Here is a 20768-nt window from a genome sequence, read left to right as displayed (position 1 = left end):
TATTTGCAAGAAACAGACTTGATAAACGAGGAGGGGGTGTTGCATTGTATGTTAGAAACGCATATATCTGCACAGAGATTGAAGCTTCAGAGACTGGGAGTTCTGTGGAAACTGTTTGGGTAAGAATACAAGGACAGAACAATGGAAAGGACACCATTGTAGGCATTTACTACAGGCCGCCTGTGCAAGCTGAAGATATGGATGAACTCTTTATGCATCAAATGGCCAAGTTCTCCAAAAAATATGACATAGTTGTCATGGGAGATTTCAACTATCCAGACATTTGTTGGGAATCTCTCTCAGGCAAAACTAACAGGTCAAGGAAATTCTTATCCTCTCTTGCTGACAACTTTATCTTCCAAAAGGTAGGGGAGAAAACAAGGGGAACTGCTACCTTGGATCTAATCCTTATAAACAGGGAGGAAATGGTTGAGGAGGTAAAAGTGGCTGGAACCCTAGGAGGTAGCGACCATGCTATTTTAGAATTTTGGATAACTAGAGGCGGAAGACCTGTGAAGACTCAGACGTCAAGGTTAGATTTCAGAAAGGCAGATTTTAAGGGATTCAGAAAGATAATTGGAGGGATCCAATGGCTGGATATCCTTAAAGACAAAAATGTCCAGGAAGGATGGGAAATCTTGAAAAATGAAATTCTTAAAGCACAGTTGTTAACAATTCCGAAAAGAGGGAAGAATAGGAAGCATTTAAGGAAACCAGGATGGGTGAACACAGAACTTAAGCACATGCTAAAAAGGAAGAAAAAAATGTTTATAAAATGGAAAGAGGGAGGCATATCTAAAGAAGAATATAATGCTGTCTGCAGAATCTGCAGGGCACAAATCAGATTAGCTAAAGCTGAAAATGAATTGAGGCTTGCAAGAGATGTCAAAAGCAATAATAAAGGATTTTGGGGATATGTCAAAAGTAAAAGAAAAGTCAAAGATGCTATAGGATTTTTACAGGATGAAAATGATGAAATGGTAAGACAGGATGTTGAGAAGGCTGAACTTTTAAATTCCTATTTTGCATCTGTTTTCTCTCAGAAAGGAAATGTAACACCAACTGTTATTCACTGTCCTATTAAGGGAATAGAAGAATCCAGGATATCTATAAACAGAAAGATAGTGAGGAAACACTTAGCTAACCTAAATGAATTCAAGTCTCCAGGTCCAGATGAATTACACCCCAGAGTACTGAAGGAGATAGCAGAAGAAATTTCTGAACCACTCTCCATAATCTTTGAAAATTCTTGGAGAACAGGAGAAGTGCCAGAAGACTGGAGAAGAGCAAATGTTGTTCCTATCTTCAAAAAGGGGAAGAAGGTGGACCCAGGCAACTATAGGCCGGTGAGTCTGACTTCTATACCAGGAAAGATCTTTGAACAAATTATTAAACAACATGTAAGTCAATGCCTGGATAAGAATGAAGTGATCAAACAGAGTCAGCATGGGTTTGTAACTAATAAGTCATGTCAGACTAACTTAATTTCCTTCTATGACGGGATCACTGATTGGGTGGATCAAGGAAATGCTGTAGATATAGTATATCTTGACTTCAGCAAAGCATTTGACAAAGTCTCTCATACAATCCTTATTGAAAAAATGACTAAGTATGGAATGGACAAGGCAACTGTTAGGTGGATTCATAGCTGGCTTAGTGATCGGACCCAAAGAGTGGTCGTAAATGGCTGCACATCCAGTTGGAAGAATGTCTCAAGTGGGGTACCACAGGGCTCTGTCCTGGGCCCTGTATTGTTCAACATCTTTATCAACGATTTAGATGAAGGAATTGAGGGTAAACTGATTAAATTTGCTGATGACACAAAGCTAGGAGGGATAGCTAATACTAGAGAAGAGAGAGAGAGGATTCAAAAAGATTTAAATAAACTGGAGAAGTGGGCAGTAACTAACAGAATGGTTTTTAACAGGGAGAAATGCAAAGTACTACATCTGGGCAATAAAAATGAAAAAAGCATATATAGAATGGGAGGAATAGGGCTAAGTGACAGCACATGTGAAAAAGACTTGGGTATACTAATAGATCACAGACTGAATATGAGTCAACAGTGTGATGCAGCAGCAAAAAAGGCAAATGCAGTTCTAGGATGTATTAACAGAAACATACAGTCTAGATCACGTGAAGTCATTATTTCCCTCTACTCCTCTTTGGTCAGACCTCATCTGGAATATTATGTCCAGTTTTGGGCACCACATTTTAAAAAAGACATCAACAAACTGGAGCAAGTTCAGAAAAGAGCGACCAGAATGGTGACCGGTCTGCAAACCCTGTCTTATGAGGAAAGGTTGCAGGATTTGGGAATGTTTAGTTTGCAAAAGAGAAGACTGAGAGGAGACTTAATTGCTGTCTACAAATATCTAAAGGGCTGTCACATTGTAGAAGGATCAACTTTATTCTCATTTGCACAAGGAAAGACTAGAAGCAATGGGATGAAACTGAATGGGAGGAGACACAGATTAGATATTAGAAAAAACTTTTTGACAGTTAGAGTGATCAATGAGTGGAACAGGCTGCCACGAGAAGTGGTGAGTTCTCCTTCAATGGAAGTCTTCAAACAGAGGCTGGACAGACATCTGACTGGGATGATTTAGCGAATCCTGCTTTGAGCAGGGGGTTGGACCAGATGGCCCAGGAGGTCCCTTCCAACTCTACGATTCTATGATTCTATGATTCTATGATTCTACATATATACTACATGCATGCTACATACATACTACATGCTACATACATACCACATACATACTACATACATGCTACATGCTACATACATACTACATACAGTGGGGAAAAAAAGTATTTAGTCAGTCAGCAATAGTGCAAGTTCCACCACTTAAAAAGATGAGAGGCGTCTGTAATTTACATCATAGGTAGACCTCAACTATGGGAGACAAACTGAGAAAAAAAAATCCAGAAAATCACATTGTCTGTTTTTTTTTTCATTTTATTTGCATATTATGGTGGAAAATAAGTATTTGGTCAGAAACAAGCAATCAAGATTTCTGGCTCTCACAGACCTGTAACTTCTTCTTTAAGAGTCTCCTCTTTCCTCCACTCATTACCTGTAGTAATGGCACCTGTTTAAACTTGTTATCAGTATAAAAAGACACCTGTGCACACCCTCAAACAGTCTGACTCCAAACTCCACTATGGTGAAGACCAAAGAGCTGTCAAAGGACACCAGAAACAAAATTGTAGCCCTGCACCAGGCTGGGAAGACTGAATCTGCAATAGCCAACCAGCTTGGAGTGAAGAAATCAACTGTGGGAGCAATAATTAGAAAATGGAAGACATACAAGACCACTGATAATCTCCCTCGATCTGGTGCTCCACGCAAAATCCCACCCCGTGGGGTCAGAATGATCACAAGAACGGTGAGCAAAAATCCCAGAACCACGCGGGGGGACCTAGTGAATGAACTGCAGAGAGCTGGGACCAATGTAACAAGGCCTACCATAAGTAACACACTACGCCACCATGGACTCAGATCCTGCAGTGCCAGACGTGTCCCACTGCTTAAGCCTGTACATGTCCGGGCCCGTCTGAAGTTTGCTAGAGAGCATTTGGATGATCCAGAGGAGTTTTGGGAGAATGTCCTATGGTCTGATGAAACCAAACTGGAACTGTTTGGTAGAAACACAACTTGTCGTGTTTGGAGGAAAAAGAATACTGAGTTGCATCCATCAAACACCATACCTACTGTAAAGCATGGTGGTGGAAACATCATGCTTTGGGGCTGTTTCTCTGCAAAGGGGCCAGGATGACTGATCCGGGTACATGAAAGAATGAATGGGGCCATGTATCGTGAGATTTTGAGTGCAAACCTCCTTCCATCAGCAAGGGCATTGAAGATGAAACGTGGCTGGGTCTTTCAACATGACAATGATCCAAAGCACACCGCCAGGGCAACGAAGGAGTGGCTTCGTAAGAAGCATTTCAAGGTCCTGGAGTGGCCTAGCCAGTCTCCAGATCTCAACCCTATAGAAAACCTTTGGAGGGAGTTGAAAGTCCGTGTTGCCAAGCGAAAAGCCAAAAACATCACTGCTCTAGAGGAGATCTGCATGGAGGAATGGGCCAACATACCAACAACAATGTGTGGCAACCTTGTGAAGACTTACAGAAAACGTTTGACCTCTGTCATTGCCAACAAAGGATATATCACAAAGTATTGAGATGAAATTTTGTTTCTGACCAAATACTTATTTTCCACCATAATATGCAAATAAAATGAAAAAAAAACAGACAATGTGATTTTCTGGATTTTTTTTTCTCAGTTTGTCTCCCATAGTTGAGGTCTACCTATGATGTAAATTACAGACGCCTCTCATCTTTTTAAGTGGTGGAACTTGCACTATTGCTGACTGACTAAATACTTTTTTTCCCCACTGTATATACTACATGCATGCTACATACATACTACATATATACTACATGCATGCTACATACATACTGCATGCTACATACATACTACATACATACTACATACATACTACATGCTACATACATACTACATATATACTACATACATACTGCATGCTACATGCATGCTACATACATACTACATACATACTACATGCTACATACATACCACATATATACTACATACATACAATACATTCATACAATACATACATAGACATACAGTACATATAACATAGAGTAACATACTTACCAATACTTGTCACATTGTTCCCCGAAGCCATTGTCTTTTCCGGAATAAATATTAACATAACAAACCACAAAAATACTCACCCACGATCCGAAGCAGTCCACGAGTGTGTCCCACGACGATCTTGAGTAGAGAACGGCAGCATCAGCTGATGCTGCCGTTCTCTACGGGCTGCAGGAATCCAATGACGGAAGGTAGGTATCCTTCCGCACTGTATTCCTCCGCCACTTAAAAAAAAAAAAAGTCCCTAGTCTCACTTTATGCCATTGCTGTGTGGGAATTTCCCACGCAGCAATGGCATAAAGTGAGACTAGGGACTTTTTTTTTTTTTAAGTGGCGGAGGAATACAGTGCGGAAGGATACCTACCTTCCGTCATTGGATTCCTGCAGCCCGTAGAGAACGGCAGCATGAGCTGATGCTGCCGTTCTCTACCCAAGATCGTCGTGGGACACACTCGTGGACTGCTTCGGATCGTGGGTGAGTATTTTTGTGGTTTGTTATGTTAATATTTATTCCGGAAAAGACAATGGCTTCGGGGAACAATGTGACAAGTATTGGTAAGTATGTTACTCTATGTTATATGTACTGTATGTCTATGTATGTATTGTATGAATGTATTGTATGTATGTAGTATATATGTGGTATATATGTAGCATGTAGTATGTATGTAGTATGTATGTAGCATGCATGTAGCATGCAGTATGTATGTAGCATGCATGTAGTATATATGTAGTATGTATGTAGCATGCATGTAGTATATATGTAGTATGTATGTAGCATGTAGCATGTATGTGGTATGTATGTGGTATGTATGTAGCATGTAGTATGTATGTAGCATGCATGTCGTATATATGTAGTATGTATGTAGCATGTAGTATGTATGTAGTATGTATGTAGTATGTATGTGGTATGTATGTAGCATGTAGTATGTATGTAGCATGCATGTAGCATGCATGTAGTATGTATGTAGCATGCATGTAGTATGTATGTATGTAGCATGCATGTAGCATGCATGTAGTATGTATGTAGTATGTATGTAGTATGTATGTAGCATGTAGCATGTATGTAGTATATATGTAGTATGTATGTAGTATGTATGTAGCATGCATGTAGTATATATGTAGTATGTATGTAGCATGTAGTATGCATGTAGCATGTAGTATGTATGTAGCATGCATGTAGTATGTATGTAGCATGCATGTAGTATGTATGTAGTATTTTTTTTTTTTTTTTTTTTTTTTTTTTAACATTTAACACATTAGCCGGATGATGGGACTACTACTGTCCCATCATTGGCTAATGTGTCAATCACTGTCATGGTAGCAGGCATCGCCAGATGGGACTTGTAGTCCCATCGGACGATGCTTGCACAGACCCCCGGACATCAGCACAGCCCCCCGGCAGGCCGGCACAGCCCCCCGGCAGGCCGGTACAGACCCCCACAGGGTGCACAGACCACCGGCAGGCCGGCACAGCCCCCCGGCAGGCCGGTACAGACCCCCACAGGGTGCACAGACCACCGGCAGGCCGGCACAGCCCCCCGGCAGGCCGGTACAGACCCCCACAGGGTGCACAGACCACCGGCAGGCCGGCACAGCCCCCCGGCAGGCCGGTACAGACCCCGGGCAGTCCACACAGCCCCCCGGCAGGCCGGCAGAGACCCCCGGAAGGCCCGAAATGACGGCGCATCATGATGCGCACACACCGCGCATCATGATGACGTCAGGCTGTCAATCAACTTTGAACTTCCGATTCCGATGCCGAATTCCGATATTGAAAAAATATCGGAAGTCGGTATCGGAATTCCGATACAGCAAGTATCGGCCGATACCCGATACTTGCGGTATCGGAATGCTCAACACTACTCATTATTCTTTGCTTTTTATTAATTACGAAATACTGTTTTTTTTTATTTTCAAAGATTGAATCCCTGGATAGAAACTCTTCCCTATAATTGTTGTAGGTTCTTTTTGTATATTGTATAAAGTATATGAGATAAATTTATCCCAAGGCCCGAATTTTGCTAGTGACACAGGGGGTTAATCCGCTCTGTGGTTGCTGTCTGTGTGCTGGTAGTCCGCCTCTGTCCTCTAGGGGACATGTGGCGTAGTGCTTGTGGCTTATGCACAGCCATTGGTTTGAATGTTTTGGGTGTCCAGTTCATCACTTAATACGATCACTACAAGTGCTCCATTCCATTTAAGTATTGAGACTTATCTCTTCTGTGAACAAATGCTGTTTTTTCTTATGAAATACTGTGTGGGCATAGTTGCCAGCACTTGTATTGGTGGAGCAGGGCATGGAAGTGCCTAGTGTGTGTGTGTAGGTACCAGCAGGTTCTCAGGATGCAGTGACGAGACACGAGAACTGAGTGTTGTTTAGAAAAGCAATGCTTATGAACTGGACCGCTAGGGCTATGCTGAGCAAACAAAAAGGTATAACACCAATTGTCCACGCAGGGACTCAACAACAATAAAACACTTTTCTTATCGAGAATACGACTAACCCGGCAAGGCCAGCTATTACGGGCCACGTAACGGACAACTATGGGTCCTTATTTCCTAAAGTCAACTTATCCTTCCAGGCGTCCTTCGGTTTCGCTGGTGTGTCCGCTTCGAGGTAGCTGATGTGGCTGTTTTGGCGTCACAACCTCTGGGTACAGCTGCTGAAGACCGGTCATGACCTTTGGGTGTCTCAGCACCCGGAAGAAGCTGGGGCACAACAGGCCCTGGGGTAATCCTGAAGATGGGGCTCAACAGGCCCTGAAGGATCTTCCTGAAAGTATTATCAAACTCCCGTCTCAAAGTGGGGTTGTGTCGCAGTCTCTTTGAGTGATGGTTGGCAGGCTCGTGAGCGGATTGGACCTATGTTCAGTGTTCCCCTGTAGGCGGGGAGTAGGCCTCAACTGCCGACTGTCGCAAGATGGCGTCCACTGTGGCCGGTGATGAAGAGGCCACAGCTGCGGGCTGAGGCGGGGAGGTAATGTCCAGGCCGCCACAGTGGGCTGGTGTGAAGTGACAGCGGAGGCTAAGGGAAGTGGACCAGCCGCAACAGAGCGAGGGACAGCGGTACTGGCTGCGTCTGCCCATGGGAGGAGAACAGCCCCGGATTGGAATAAAGAGCGAGTCGATTGTTGGGGAATGCATCGCTTACCCTTCACAGGCTCCCTAAGGCCTCCCCGCTGATTAATGTCTAATATGTTGGCCCCCTCTCTCTTACACAGTCTTGTGTGATGTCTGCCCTTCTGGCAACTGAACTCTCTGCGCGCTTCCCCCTCCTTTTATCCCCGACCCCTGCTGCCCAGTCACCTTCATTCGTCCGCTCTCCTTCATTGCCCCCCAGTATCGTTCCTTCAGGAACCCAGATGGCGGTCCCCGACACTCTACGGGAGTCCTCCCCCCTACACTCCCCCATCCTATAAGCTCGCCAGTCCTCGGGCAAGGGTGTCAGTCTATTGGGATTAGTCTGTAGGGGTATCAATTTTTGCTGCCATATGAACTGGTCTTGTTCGTATCGTTCGGGGGGTTGCCGGCTGTTGATCGCTCGGAGCACCTTAGTTTGACTGGAGTGAGGTCTTCTGGGGTGGTGGACGGTGGTAGGTTAATTGATCCAGGCGGGCTAATTGTGTCAGTTGGCTCATTATTGAGTGGAGGGCCTCGGGATCTTGGAGGAAAATCTTCATCGTCATCTGGGTCCCAATACACGGGCGGCAGTTCAGAGGTTGAAGAGGCAGGTTCCGGTTTCTTCGGATCGGTGGAAATACACGGGCGTAACATATTACGATGCACAATGCAGATTGGCAGCGTTTCAACTTCCTCAGGTCGTATTTCGTACACTGGTCCATCGGGGTTGATACGGCGTAGGACCCGATAGGGACTCTCTTCCCAGCGGGGCTCCAGTTTGCTCTGGGGACATTGATCTAGTACAAGTACACTGTCCCTGCTTTGGAGGTGGGGAGGTGGAGTTGTATTTTTTTCTGGGTGCTCCAAGTCTCGGAGTTTGGTATGTACGATCCGATGAAGAGTTTGCAGCCGGTGACGATGATTCCGGACCCAGGACGACACTTCGGTCCAGGGCTGAGGCTCTTCGGGGTCCAACTCCACCTCTGTGATCCCTTTACCCTCTCGTCCGAACAATAGAGAGTAGGGGGTATTATTATTATTATTATTATTTATTGTTATAGCGCCATTTATTCCATGGCGCTTTACATGTGAGGAGGGGTATACATAAAAACAAGTACAATAATCTTAAACAATACAAGTCATAACTGGTACAGGAGGAGAGAGGACCCTGCCCGCGAGGGCTCACAATCTTCAAGGGATGGGTGGTAATACAGTAGGCGAGGGTAGAGCTGGTCGTGCAGCGGTTTGGTTGATCGGTGGTTACTGCAGGTTATAGGCTTGTCGGAAGAGGTGGGTCTTCAGGCTCTTTTTGAAGGTTTCGATGGTAGGTGAGAGTCTGATATGTTGTGGTAGAGAGTTCCAGAGTAGGGGTGATGCGCGAGAGAAATCTTGTATGCGATTGTGGGAAGAGGAGATAAGAGGGGAGTAGAGAAGGAGATCTTGTGAGGATCGGAGGTTGCGTGCAGGAAAGTACCGGGAGACGAGGTCACAGATGTATGGAGGAGACAAGTTGTGGATGGCTTTGTATGTCATGGTTAGGGTTTTGTAATGGAGTCTCTGGGCAATTGGGAGCCAGTGAAGGGATTGACAGAGGGGAGAAGCTGGGGAATAGCGGGGGGACAGGTGGATTAGTCGGGCAGCAGAGTTTAGAATAGATTGGAGGGGTGCGAGAGTGTTTGAGGGGAGGCCACAGAGCATGAGGTTGCAGTAGTCAAGGCGAGAGATGATGAGGGCATGGACTAGGGTTTTTGCAGATTCTTGGGTGAGGAATGAACGGATGTGTGAAATATTTTTGAGTTGAAGTCGGCATGAAGTGGAAAGGGTTTGGATATGTGGTTTGAAGGAGAGATCAGCGTCAAGGATTACTCCGAGGCAGCGAGCTTGTGGGACTGGGGAGAGTGGGCAGTCATTTACTGTAATTGATAGGTTCGTAGGGGGGGTCACGTGAGATGGGGGAAAGATGATGAATTCTGTTTAGCCGGTATAGCCGGTAACTCGGTGCACCCGATTGTTATAGACCCATACTAATTCAGGAACATATTCGTGCCAACGGGCCTTCTTGTCACTCTCCAGAGTACGCAACATTTAAATCAATGTCCATTTAAATCGATCACAGGCCCCGTTTCCTTGTGGGTGATAGGTTGTGGTGCGGGACTTGTCAATCCCATAGAGATGGTGTAATTCTTCCATAACTTTTCCCAAAAACATGCTCCCTGATCAGAATGTATTCGTTGGGGGCAACAGTATACTTGTATGAAGTTTCTGCAAATTGCGGAGGCGACCGACTCCGCGGTCTGGTCTCAGGTGGAGGTGACCACAGTGAACTTGGTGAAATGATCCACCATAACGAGGCAGTATTCCTATCCCTGGAATACAGGACCAATGGTCAGGTAATCTATCGTCAGGAGTTTGAGGGGTGCTGAAGTCACAATTGTCTGTATTGAGGATCTCTGAGCGGGTGGTTTGGCTAATTCGCATAAGCGGCAGGCCCGGCAAATTTCGTCCACGACAGCTGGCAAGCGTGGGTGGTAAGCCTTCTGTTGCAACCATTGCAAGGTCTTTTTAGCTCCGAAGTGAGCCCCTTTTTCGTGAGCCTCACGAGCCAGTTCATGAAGTTGGGCTCCGGGCATAACCACCTGCCACACCGTCATTAAGGTTGTCTGCGATGTTATTTTACCGTACAATAGTCCCTTTCGGATAGCCAGTCTCTCCCATTGTCGCAACATCAGTGACATGTCTTGAGTCAAAGTTTGTAGTTGGGAATCAGTGGGCAATTGGCCAGCGGCGGCCCACGTCCGGAGAAGTCCAACTTCTTCGTCCTCTTGTTGTTGTTGTATCAACTTATCCCAAGATTGTTCCAGTATGCCCCTTGGGGTATCTGGGGAAGATACTTTTTGATTAGCAGCTGTGAGCACGGCAGCGGTTAGGGCGAATGGTATCTCTTCCCCTTCTAATTCTTCATGTCGATTCTTTCCTGAAGTTGTATGTCGAATCCTGGAGAAGGCGTCAGCATGGACATTCTCGGACCCTCTTTTGTAGATGATTTTATAGTTGAACTTCGCATCTGGGCCACCCATCGTTGTTCCAGAGTTGTTGTCGGTCCGCACCACTACCTCGGAGCCCGCTAGGTACTCTGCGAACCTCTCCATCATAGCCCACACCACTGCGAGGAGCTCGAGCTTGAAGGAGCTGTAATTGTCAGGTTTGCGCTCGGAGTCATGGAGTGAGCGGCTTCCATATGCAATCACTCTCTCCCGGCCATCTTGAACGTTTGACAACACGGCCCCCAGCCCGTGAAGACTCCTGTCAGTGTGTAAGATGAACGGTTGTGAGAAATCCGCATAGGCCAACACCGGGGCATCCGAGAGCGCAGCCTTGAGGTCTCGGAAGGCCTCTTCCTGAGGTTGTTGCCACTGGATTTTTCGTCCATTTGCCCCAGCAGGAGCCCCCTTCAGCAGGTCATGCAGGGCTCGAGCCCGACGTGCAAAATTCTTTATGAAACGATGGTAATATTCGGCCAACCCCAGAAAAGCCCGCACGTCTTTTACCGTCTCGGGGATAGGCCATCCCTGAATAAAAGCAACCTTCTCCAGGGACGGCCTCACACCCTTTGCCGAAATGACATGACCCAGATATTCAATCTGGGAGCGAAATAGGTGGCATTTCTGAGGTTTTACCTTCAACCTGTACTTTTGCAACCGGCCGAGCACCTGCCCCAACCGCTTTAGGTGGTCCTTGAATGTGGCAGCATAGATGATGATATCATCCAGTTAGATCAACGTGGCCTCAAAATTGAGATCTCCCAGACACTGCTCCATCAACCGCTGAAAGGTCCCTGGGGTATTAACCAGCCCAAATGGCATTCGATTGAACTCAAATAGTCCCACAGGTAATATGAATGCCGTCTTGGCCCTATCTTCTTCTGACATGGGCACCTGCCAGTACCCACTGGCCAAGTCCAGAGTCGAAAAATATGTCGCCTTTCCTAAGGCGGACAAGGATTCTTCTATGCAGGGCAGTGGGTATGAGTCTTTAATAGTGCAAGCATTCAGCTTCCGATAGTCCACAAAGAATCGTAACGTACCATCTTTCTTCCGGACCAACACGATAGGGGCCGCCCAGGGGCTTTGGCTTTCCCGTACCACCCCTTTTCGCAACATCTGGGCCAACAAAGTTTTCACCTCTTGGTAAAGTTGTGGAGGAATCTGTCGATATCGCTCCTGGATGAGGGCCGCTCCTGCCATGGGAATTTAAAGGGTGATAGCGGTGGTACACCCAAAATCTTCCTCATGACTAGCAAATACTTCATGGTACTGTCCGAGCGATGTTTTTATCTGTGAGAGCGGAGCTGAAGTTAACCCGGAGAGCTCGGCCCGTGTCACGCTCGCGCCTTGGCTGAAAGGCGCGAGCCGGGTGGTTGTGGCCCCACTGTGCCACAAACCAGACTACCCTGGAAGGGGCGTGACTACGACAGCTACCTCGGTCTTCACTGGAGCCTCTGATGGTGAGGTCAGGTTTGTGCGGCAGATAGCTGTCGGGTGCCACTCCAGGGTGGTGTCTGGCTGTGGCTGCTGATCCCACTCGGGGACAAGTCACTTGGACAGGTGCTATAGACAGGCAGGCAGGTAGACACGACAGGCACGGCTGAGACACTGGGCAAGCGGGCATGGCTTGGAGACACTGGGCAAGCAGGCACAGCTTGGAGACACTGGGCAAGCGGGCACGGCTTGGAGACACTGGGCAAGCGGGCACGGCTCGGAGACACTGGGCAAGCGGGCACGGCTTGGAGACACTGGGCAAGCGGGCACGGCTCGGAGACACTGGGCAAGTGGGCATGGCTCGGAGACACTGGGCAAGCAGGCACGGCTTGGAGACACTGGGCAAGCGGGCATGGCTTGGAGACACTGGACAGGTAGGTGACGGCTTGAGACACAGGGCAAGCAGGAGTGGTATATGAGAGAACAGGTTTGGACCTGTTCACACAGGAGGTGCAGGTATGGATATAGGCAGGAAGGAGTGGAATATGAAGGAACAGGTTTGGACCTGTTCACACAGGAGGTGCAGGTAGGCAGAGCCGCAGGAGTGCGGAGCAGGCAGAGCCGCAGGAGTGCGGAGCAGGCAGAGCGGCTAGGGAGCCGTGCAGACAGAGCGGCTAGGGAGCCGTGCAGACAGAGCGGCTAGGGAGCCGTGCAGACAGAGTGGCTAGGGAGCCGTGCCGACAGAGCGGCTAGGGAGTCGTGCAGACAGAGCGGCTAGGGAGCCGTGCAGACAGAGCGGCTAGGGAGCCGTGCAGACAGAGCTGTGAGGGTGCAGATGCACAGATAAAGCTGCGAGGGTGCAGATGCACAGATAAAGCTGCAAGGGTGCAGATGCACAGATAAAGCTGCGAGGGTGCAGATGCACAGATAAAGCTGTGAGGGTGCAGATGCACAGATAAAGCTGCGAGGGTGCAGATGCACAGACAGGGAGGACACAAGGAAAGACACGGCAGAGAAGGATCCACAAACAAGGAGACTGACAGACAGAGGTAAGACTGAGTTCAGACAGAGGCACAGGGACAAAGACACAAGGACCAGGATATTCTGCCTCCTGGCAGGCGGACAGAGTACAGACAAGGTACTGGGAACAAGACTCAAGGGCCAGGATGTTCTGCCTCCTGGCAGGCGGACAAGGTACAAAGCAAGACATAGAGTATTCCTACAGAGAAGGAGATACACAGAACAGGGCCTGGCTTCCTCAGCAGCAAGATACTAACTGAGTTTAGACATTGCACAGGCCATGTTTCAGTGGGAGTGGTGAAACTAAATAGTCAAGGGCTCCAGGTGATTGGTAAGGGACATATTACACAGGTGCACCCTGACTGCATAAGAACCAGAGAGTTTAGGCACCGCCCCCCTATACACACAGTCTGGAAACATGGAGAGCAGAGGCACAGAGCTGGCAACAGACAGAATTCACAGCATGGCTTGAAGCAGAAAGTAAGTTGGTGTGCGGGGGATGGGAGGCCATGCAGTGATGCCAGCAGGGTTGTTACAGCCCGCATCTGGATATTTCAACCCTTCTCCTGGGTCGAGACTTCGGTGGCCTGTAGAGTTCGAATTGTTACTTCCCAAGGATCCTCAGATTGTACTCTCAATTGAACCACAGGAGCTGGCAGCACTTCCTCTAAAGGCCTTACTAGCTTGGCCAGTTCGGTCCGTGCTTTCAGAACGATGTCTCGGTCTTCGAGGTTGACGCTGCGCACCAGGACGGTCCCTTTTTGCATGGTAGCCAGGAAACGGGCCACCAATATGCCAGGGGATAAGCACTCCGAGTGGCACGGCTCCACCTGCATCTCCACGCCCTCCAAGGGTATCGAGGCTCGAATTGGCAGGGTCACCACAGTCTGCCCAGGAGGTAGTACAAGCAGGGGAGCCGCTGGTGCGATGACCTTGCCTAGAGTCTCGCCTTCCTGACAGTCCTGATGTACCCGTGCTTCCCGCACCAACTGCTGGAATACCTGTCCCTGAGCCATGCGAGAACCCCACTGCTTCAGAATCTTATGCGTAGGATCATTGAGAAGTAAGCTGCTTAACTCCCGTTGTCTGTTCATGCCTAGGGTGACTGGATGCTGCTTATCAGTTTCTCCTTGAGTCAGTACCATTCCTCTGCGACCAAGGGATTTACTGCACAACGTCACCTGCACCCACACCACCCCGGCAACCAGGACCGGTAGTTGATTGGCAGCTATTAGTCTAATCATGGGCCCCCACAGAGGTCTTGCTGCCTCCGGGAAATGTTGTCAAAAATAGGTTGCGGGCATAGTGGTTACTTGTGACCCCATGCCTACCAGGCACCGAACAGCCCGGCCCTCCACTTCTGCCCAAACCACCGGACATTTTGTGACCAAATCTTGGGGACTTCCACCACCCCTAGTTGTGGCTTTCGGCTCCCAGCGGCGTCCCCCCAGCCCGGAGCCCTCTAGTTTAATGGCCGCCGAGGTGGGTATTTCCCACGTCGTGGACACTCTCGGGCGAAGTGTCCTGGTTCTCCGCACTCATAACACCGGGCCTGTGCAGACCGCCCGCCCCGCGGGGAGCGTGACCCCCAGGGGCCGGGATTAAAACTAGGCCGTCCAGTCCCGGTCTCGGTCATTCTCTTCACTTCGGCCAACTCGCCCTTAATGTTCTTCAACTCCCGTTTCATCTCTTCCACCCATTGAGGCTTCTCGACTGCGTTCACGGAAGCCTCCACACCCCGGACCTTCCCCATGGGGGCCGCCATCCCCTGCTCTTGCTCTCGAGCCCGAGCTTGACTTCCCACTTCTAAAAAGTCTATATGAGGATTCATTCTGATCTTCTCCCGTAATGCCTGTTTTATTAACGGATCTCGCAGTCCAGTCAACAGTAGGTCGTGTAGGGTAATGTCAATAGGTCCTAACCCCACTCCGTCCATTCTTTCGATAGCCGTATGCAATTCTTGGAGGACATTCATATACTGAGTGATTGTCTCCCCCTCTCCTTGCATTCGACTGAATAATCTGGTCATTAATTCTCCCACATTAGTTGGGTCCCCATGGCTCTGTTCTACTATCTGTAAAACTTTGTCAAAGGTGTTGCAGTGCCCTGGGGGTCTCAGCATCACTGACCTCCATGGCTCCCCATCTAATGCCATGAGAGCTACTTCGGCTTCCAGGTCAGGAGTCATTGGGTACATCAGAAAGAGTCCCCGCATTCGCTCTGTCCAACTCCATAGCATAGTATTGGAGCCAGAAAATCTAGGCAGGTTGTTCAACAGAGCCCCCAGTGAAATGCTGGAATGGGGATTCTCATTATTTGTAGAGTTCACAGCTCTGCCCTGATCTGGGGCACCATCGTCCGTGCTCGGAGACTGCATCCTGCCGACTACGGCAAATGTAGGTACCAGCAGGTTCTCAGGATGCAGTGACGAGACACGAGACTGAGTGTTGTTTAGAAAAGCAACGTTTATGAACTGGGCCGCTAGGGCTATGCTGAGCAAACAAAAAGGTATAACACCAATTGTCCACGCAGGGACTCAACAAAAATAAAACACTTTTCTTATCGAGAATACGACTAACCCGGCAAGGCCGGCTATTATGGGCCACGTAACGGCCAACTATGGGTCCTTATTTCCTAAAGTTAACTTATCCTTCCAGGTGTCCTTCGTTGTCGCTGGTGTGTCCGCTTTGAGGTAGCTGATGTGGCTGTTTTGGCGTCGCAACCTCTGGGTACCGCTGCTGAAGACCGGTCGTGACCTTTGGGCATCTCAGCACCCGGGAGAAACTGGGACGCACCAGGCCCCGAAGGATCTTTGCCGTTGGGGCACAACAGGCCCTGGGGTAATCCTGAAGCTGGGGCTCAACAGGCCCTGAAGGATCTTTGCCGTTGGGGCACAACAGGCCCTGGAGTAATCCTGATGCTGGGGCTCAACAGGCATTGACATAATCGCTGACATCACTGTCGAGTGGCCAATCGGGAGTATCTGATTACTGACATGCTCAGTTGTGCTCTGAAAATGCTGCTATGGTGGAACTACAACATATTGTATGGGTCTGAGTGTTCCATGTGATTTATAATGTTTATGCATTTTAAATATCACATAGGTGTTTCACATCTTTTAATCATTGTTAATCTAGCTGTATCAATGATTGTAGGTACGGTTGGATATAATTTTTTGCACTCTAGCATGCACCTTATATATGTAAACACTATGATGGTCCTCATATTTACTGCAATGTAATTTTTTATACACTTTGATTATGATTTATATTTAATATATGCTAATTTTTGTATATTGGTTAATTGAAGAGATATGTATAAAAAGTGCACTATTCTATGGTAACACTGTGCTTGACAAAGACCGTGCTGTGAGGTCGAAACGTTGCACCACTTGGCGCTGGATTAAAGTCCACAATTTTTCTTTGAACTGGAGTGCTGCCTGATTTTTTTCCATATATATATATATATATATATATATATATATATACTGACTTGATCCAGGATTGCACGGCTGCTGCAGATCCACAGGGTGATTTCACAAAAAAAAGCAAGAAAAAAAAAATGAACCACAGACTTTCCATTTTTTAAATGTTAAAAACTAACTTATGTTCTTACATATTTTCCAATATCTGAACAAGCTGACTTGCCAATTTAGTAATGATGTACATCATAAGAAAAAAGTATTCAATAAAGTAAAGAAAAATCCTTGTCTATCAGTTGATGATTTTTTTTTTTAAAGGCCGGAGCTTCACGTTGTAATCCCATTATTTTTCGTATCTGGTTCCACTCTTTGTGTGCGGTCTTTCTTTGATTTACAAGTCTGAATACACAGTTCTCAAAATGACCGATCTTTTTCTTTTCCACCATTTATACGATGTGTTATTGATGGAAAAAAAGTCCCATACTAATTTGGAATATTCTGACATGCCCATACTCCAATCTATGTTATGTCTGTTATATGCAACTATATTAAAACCGGGTAAACTGTAATTTAAAAAAGTTCAGGTTTGCTTGTAAGACGTAGTTCGCTCTACTTACAGGACATATTGAGCTGATAAATTACCGGTCTCCTCCAACTCACTAAACCCTCCCCAGTGTGCGATCAGAGTTACAAATGGATAAGCAGACATCTGGTGAACCCCACATTAGACATAAGTACGCTCATTCTGGGGACACAGTGTCCTTTTAAATACTTCTACTACAAATAAACCCTAACAAACACGCACCTGTATTTCACATTATCTGTCTGAATGGCCTCCCCGGGGATATTATGTTCTGGCTAGAGAAAATTTGTTTCCGGATTCTACGAGAAAAAAAAATAAAAAAGCAAAAAAACACAAAGTAAAGAAAATTAAATTTGACTTTAATTTGGTCATTCATCTACCATCATTATGATGGCAATGAGCAAGGAATAGTTTCAAGGTTTGAAACTTGTTGCCTATGCTGCTGCGAGTAAAGTTTGTCGACTTCTGTCACACCACTTGGTTGACGTCACTTAAATAAACAGTGATGATTTACAGGTATTGTAGGTCTGTTATATGTGGAAGTTTACTTTTTGGACTTGATTTTAATTAATAGCCTCCTAGGGTATGTTAAGGCCCCTTTCACAAGTCTGTGTCTTTGATACGTGTGGTGACAGTTTTCAAACGTACCGGAGACACGCACGCACGTAGACCCATTCAAATGAATGGGTCTATGCACATGTCAGCGTGTTTCCATGGAGCATGTGTCCATGGGCAAAACATGCTGACATGTCCGCACACAAGCATATGGAGATCACACATTGATGTCCTCCGTGTGACATGGACAGCCGTCGGGGAAGAAGCGCTTCTGTAATCGCTGTTCCCCGGTGGCTGGTGCTGAAGCCGGCAGTCATTCTCCCCTGCTCTGCCAGCAAGCAGAGAAGAATGATGAGCGATTTATTAAAGTCTGAACGACAGCAGGTGGGGGCTTTTGGGACTCTTACCCCCATCATCAGACATCTGCTGTCGCTAATAATAGTGACAGTAGATGCGGATGATCGGGGTGTTCCACAGCCCCCACATGCTGTTGTTTGGACTTTAATATAGCGCTCATCATTCTCCTCTGCTCACAAGCAGAGCAGGAGAGAATGAAGACAGCCAGCTTCAACACCAGCAGCCGGGGAACAGCGCTTACTGTAGCGCTTCTTTCCCGGCGGCTGTCCATGTGGTACTGATGCGACACACGGGTGGCACACAGTTGCCACACGTGTGCCACACGTAGTACACACACATACACACAGACACGGATATCTCTGGTACCGGAAATATACGGACGTGTGAAAGAGGCCGAACACTGAGTATTTTAGCAGAATTTTGACGTAGATCTGCTCGAAAATCCACTTCAAAAATTGGTTCAAATATGCTTTAAATACACTTCATTTTCATCTCAAAATCCATTTTGCACATTCAACACTTTATTTACAATAAGTTGTTTTATCTTTTGCTATGGGAAAAAAAGAAGTAACATATTTTTTAGCTAGAGATAGGGCCGGACTGGCCATCTGGCAATTCTGGCAAATGCCAGAAGGGCCTGTCTGGTTGTGGGCTGCCATGTCTGCTACATTGCTAACAGAAACGGTGTTCTCAAGACACCCATACTGTTAAGATATTGACAGAGCACCAAGTCGCTGACTCTGTCACTTCCCCAGCAGGACACGGGTATCATTAGAAATATTGGTCTTGTAGTAAATTTTCCCTTCCTCCTTCCAGGGTAATATTATTAATACATCCCATCTGGTTCTTGGGGATTGGGATAACATGGGCCTGTGTGACTTCAAATGCCAGGGCTGAATTCAGCCCCAGTCCGTAGCTGGCTAGAGTCCTCATCCAAATAAGTCAAAAGGCTTCAAAGCACTGGTGGAAAAAAACATCATCAATACCACTCCAATAATGCTTAATGAAGAAATTTTATTTTCCTCTTGAAAAACTTATTGAATTTTTCTATCTCTGAAAAACTCCACTTAAACATACTGCAAGTCATCAATAGATTAGTTTTTATCCTAGCAGTTATTCGGGTGATAATTGTCACCTATAGAACTGAATATTTCTTAAAGCGGAGCTATCATTAGAAAATGATTGAGTGTTCAAGTTGGGTTTATGTGTTAAATCTACCTTTCCAACACTTTTGGTGTTTGTTTTATCTCACAATCAGCATTAAAAAAAATAGTAAACTAGTAATTTTCTCTCTGGACTTTGGGGTACTTTAGACTCATATTTAGGGCTCTTGCACACAACTGATTTACAACTATGAATGCGATCTGCATTTTTCACGGATAGCACTTCTACCAATGATATTCTATGGGGCTGTGCACATGTCAGATTTTTTTTTCCTTGAAACGACTGGCCCATGGAAAATAATGGAGACGTGTTCAATTTTGATCAGAGCGTCAGATCAATATTGGCAATGCAATTTTGTGGGTTCATGAAAAAAATCTGACCATTCTCCGATGACATCCAAGTGCAGTCTGATTTTCAAGGACAGACGTAAATTACAAGGTCAAGGTGGAAAAGCTTTTATCTTTCTCTCCACGTCCGAGAAAAACTGATGCCACTCTGATCAAACTCTAAACAAAGCCTGATCAGAATAATAGAACCGTTTTTTACTCGGATGGGAAGTAATTGGTTGCGTGAATCTACCCTTACTCACGATAGGAAAAGTTTCAACAGGCTCAGTATCATCAGAGCCATGCGGGGAGAAATAACAAGGAGGTGGGGTGGCAACTGCCTCAATACTTTATTGCAACAAAAAATTGGAGCACTTTGCCATGTATAAAAAATGGAAACAATAGACAATATATGATGGGTAATTGGTGAAGACCAAAACAAGCGACACCATAAAATACAGTAAGGATCACAATATAAAAAAGCACTGGGCTTGGATCTGACACATGACAGAAAATTAGTTTGATACACATTTGTAACTCTCAAATCTTACTGCTAAGAAAGAGTATATGCATCCCAGACAGTACTGTGAAATAGCCAGAATGTGGCATACTAATACGAGAAAAGTGTTCTCACAGTATTTGTCCAGGAGTGAAGGCAGAAGGAATAAGTAGGTTGTGTCAGCGTCTGAAAAATTATCCATGAGTCCTTAGGCATAGATGAAGTGAAGAAACAGTACTTACCTATGTGGGGAAATAGTATGGTGAGTGCTTGTATCGTTGCCCCGACGCACGTTTTGCGTTTTGGGCTTCTTTGGGTGTTTGTGTAGGCTGAGATTTGATGAAGTAGACTGCACAAAGTGCTCATACATTCCCAAGCCAAGCAATGGCTGATATCAATGAGGTTATTGATGGATGTCTGATAAATATCCTGCCACGCTGAATGCATTTAGGCAGCTCCCGTTGCAATTGCTGACCAATTACATCCCAGATATGTTCAATGGGTGACAAGTCTGTTGCAGGCCATGGTATCAAGTTTATGCCACACAGACAGCGCTCA

Source organism: Dendrobates tinctorius, unplaced genomic scaffold, assembly GCF_039654945.1.
Source record: "Dendrobates tinctorius isolate UK_male_01 unplaced genomic scaffold, ASM3965494v1 ptg000272l, whole genome shotgun sequence".
In the NCBI taxonomy this organism is placed as follows: domain Eukaryota; kingdom Metazoa; phylum Chordata; class Amphibia; order Anura; family Dendrobatidae; genus Dendrobates; species Dendrobates tinctorius.
The sequence above is the reverse complement of the archived record's forward strand: the minus strand, read 5'-3'. Positions refer to the sequence as shown.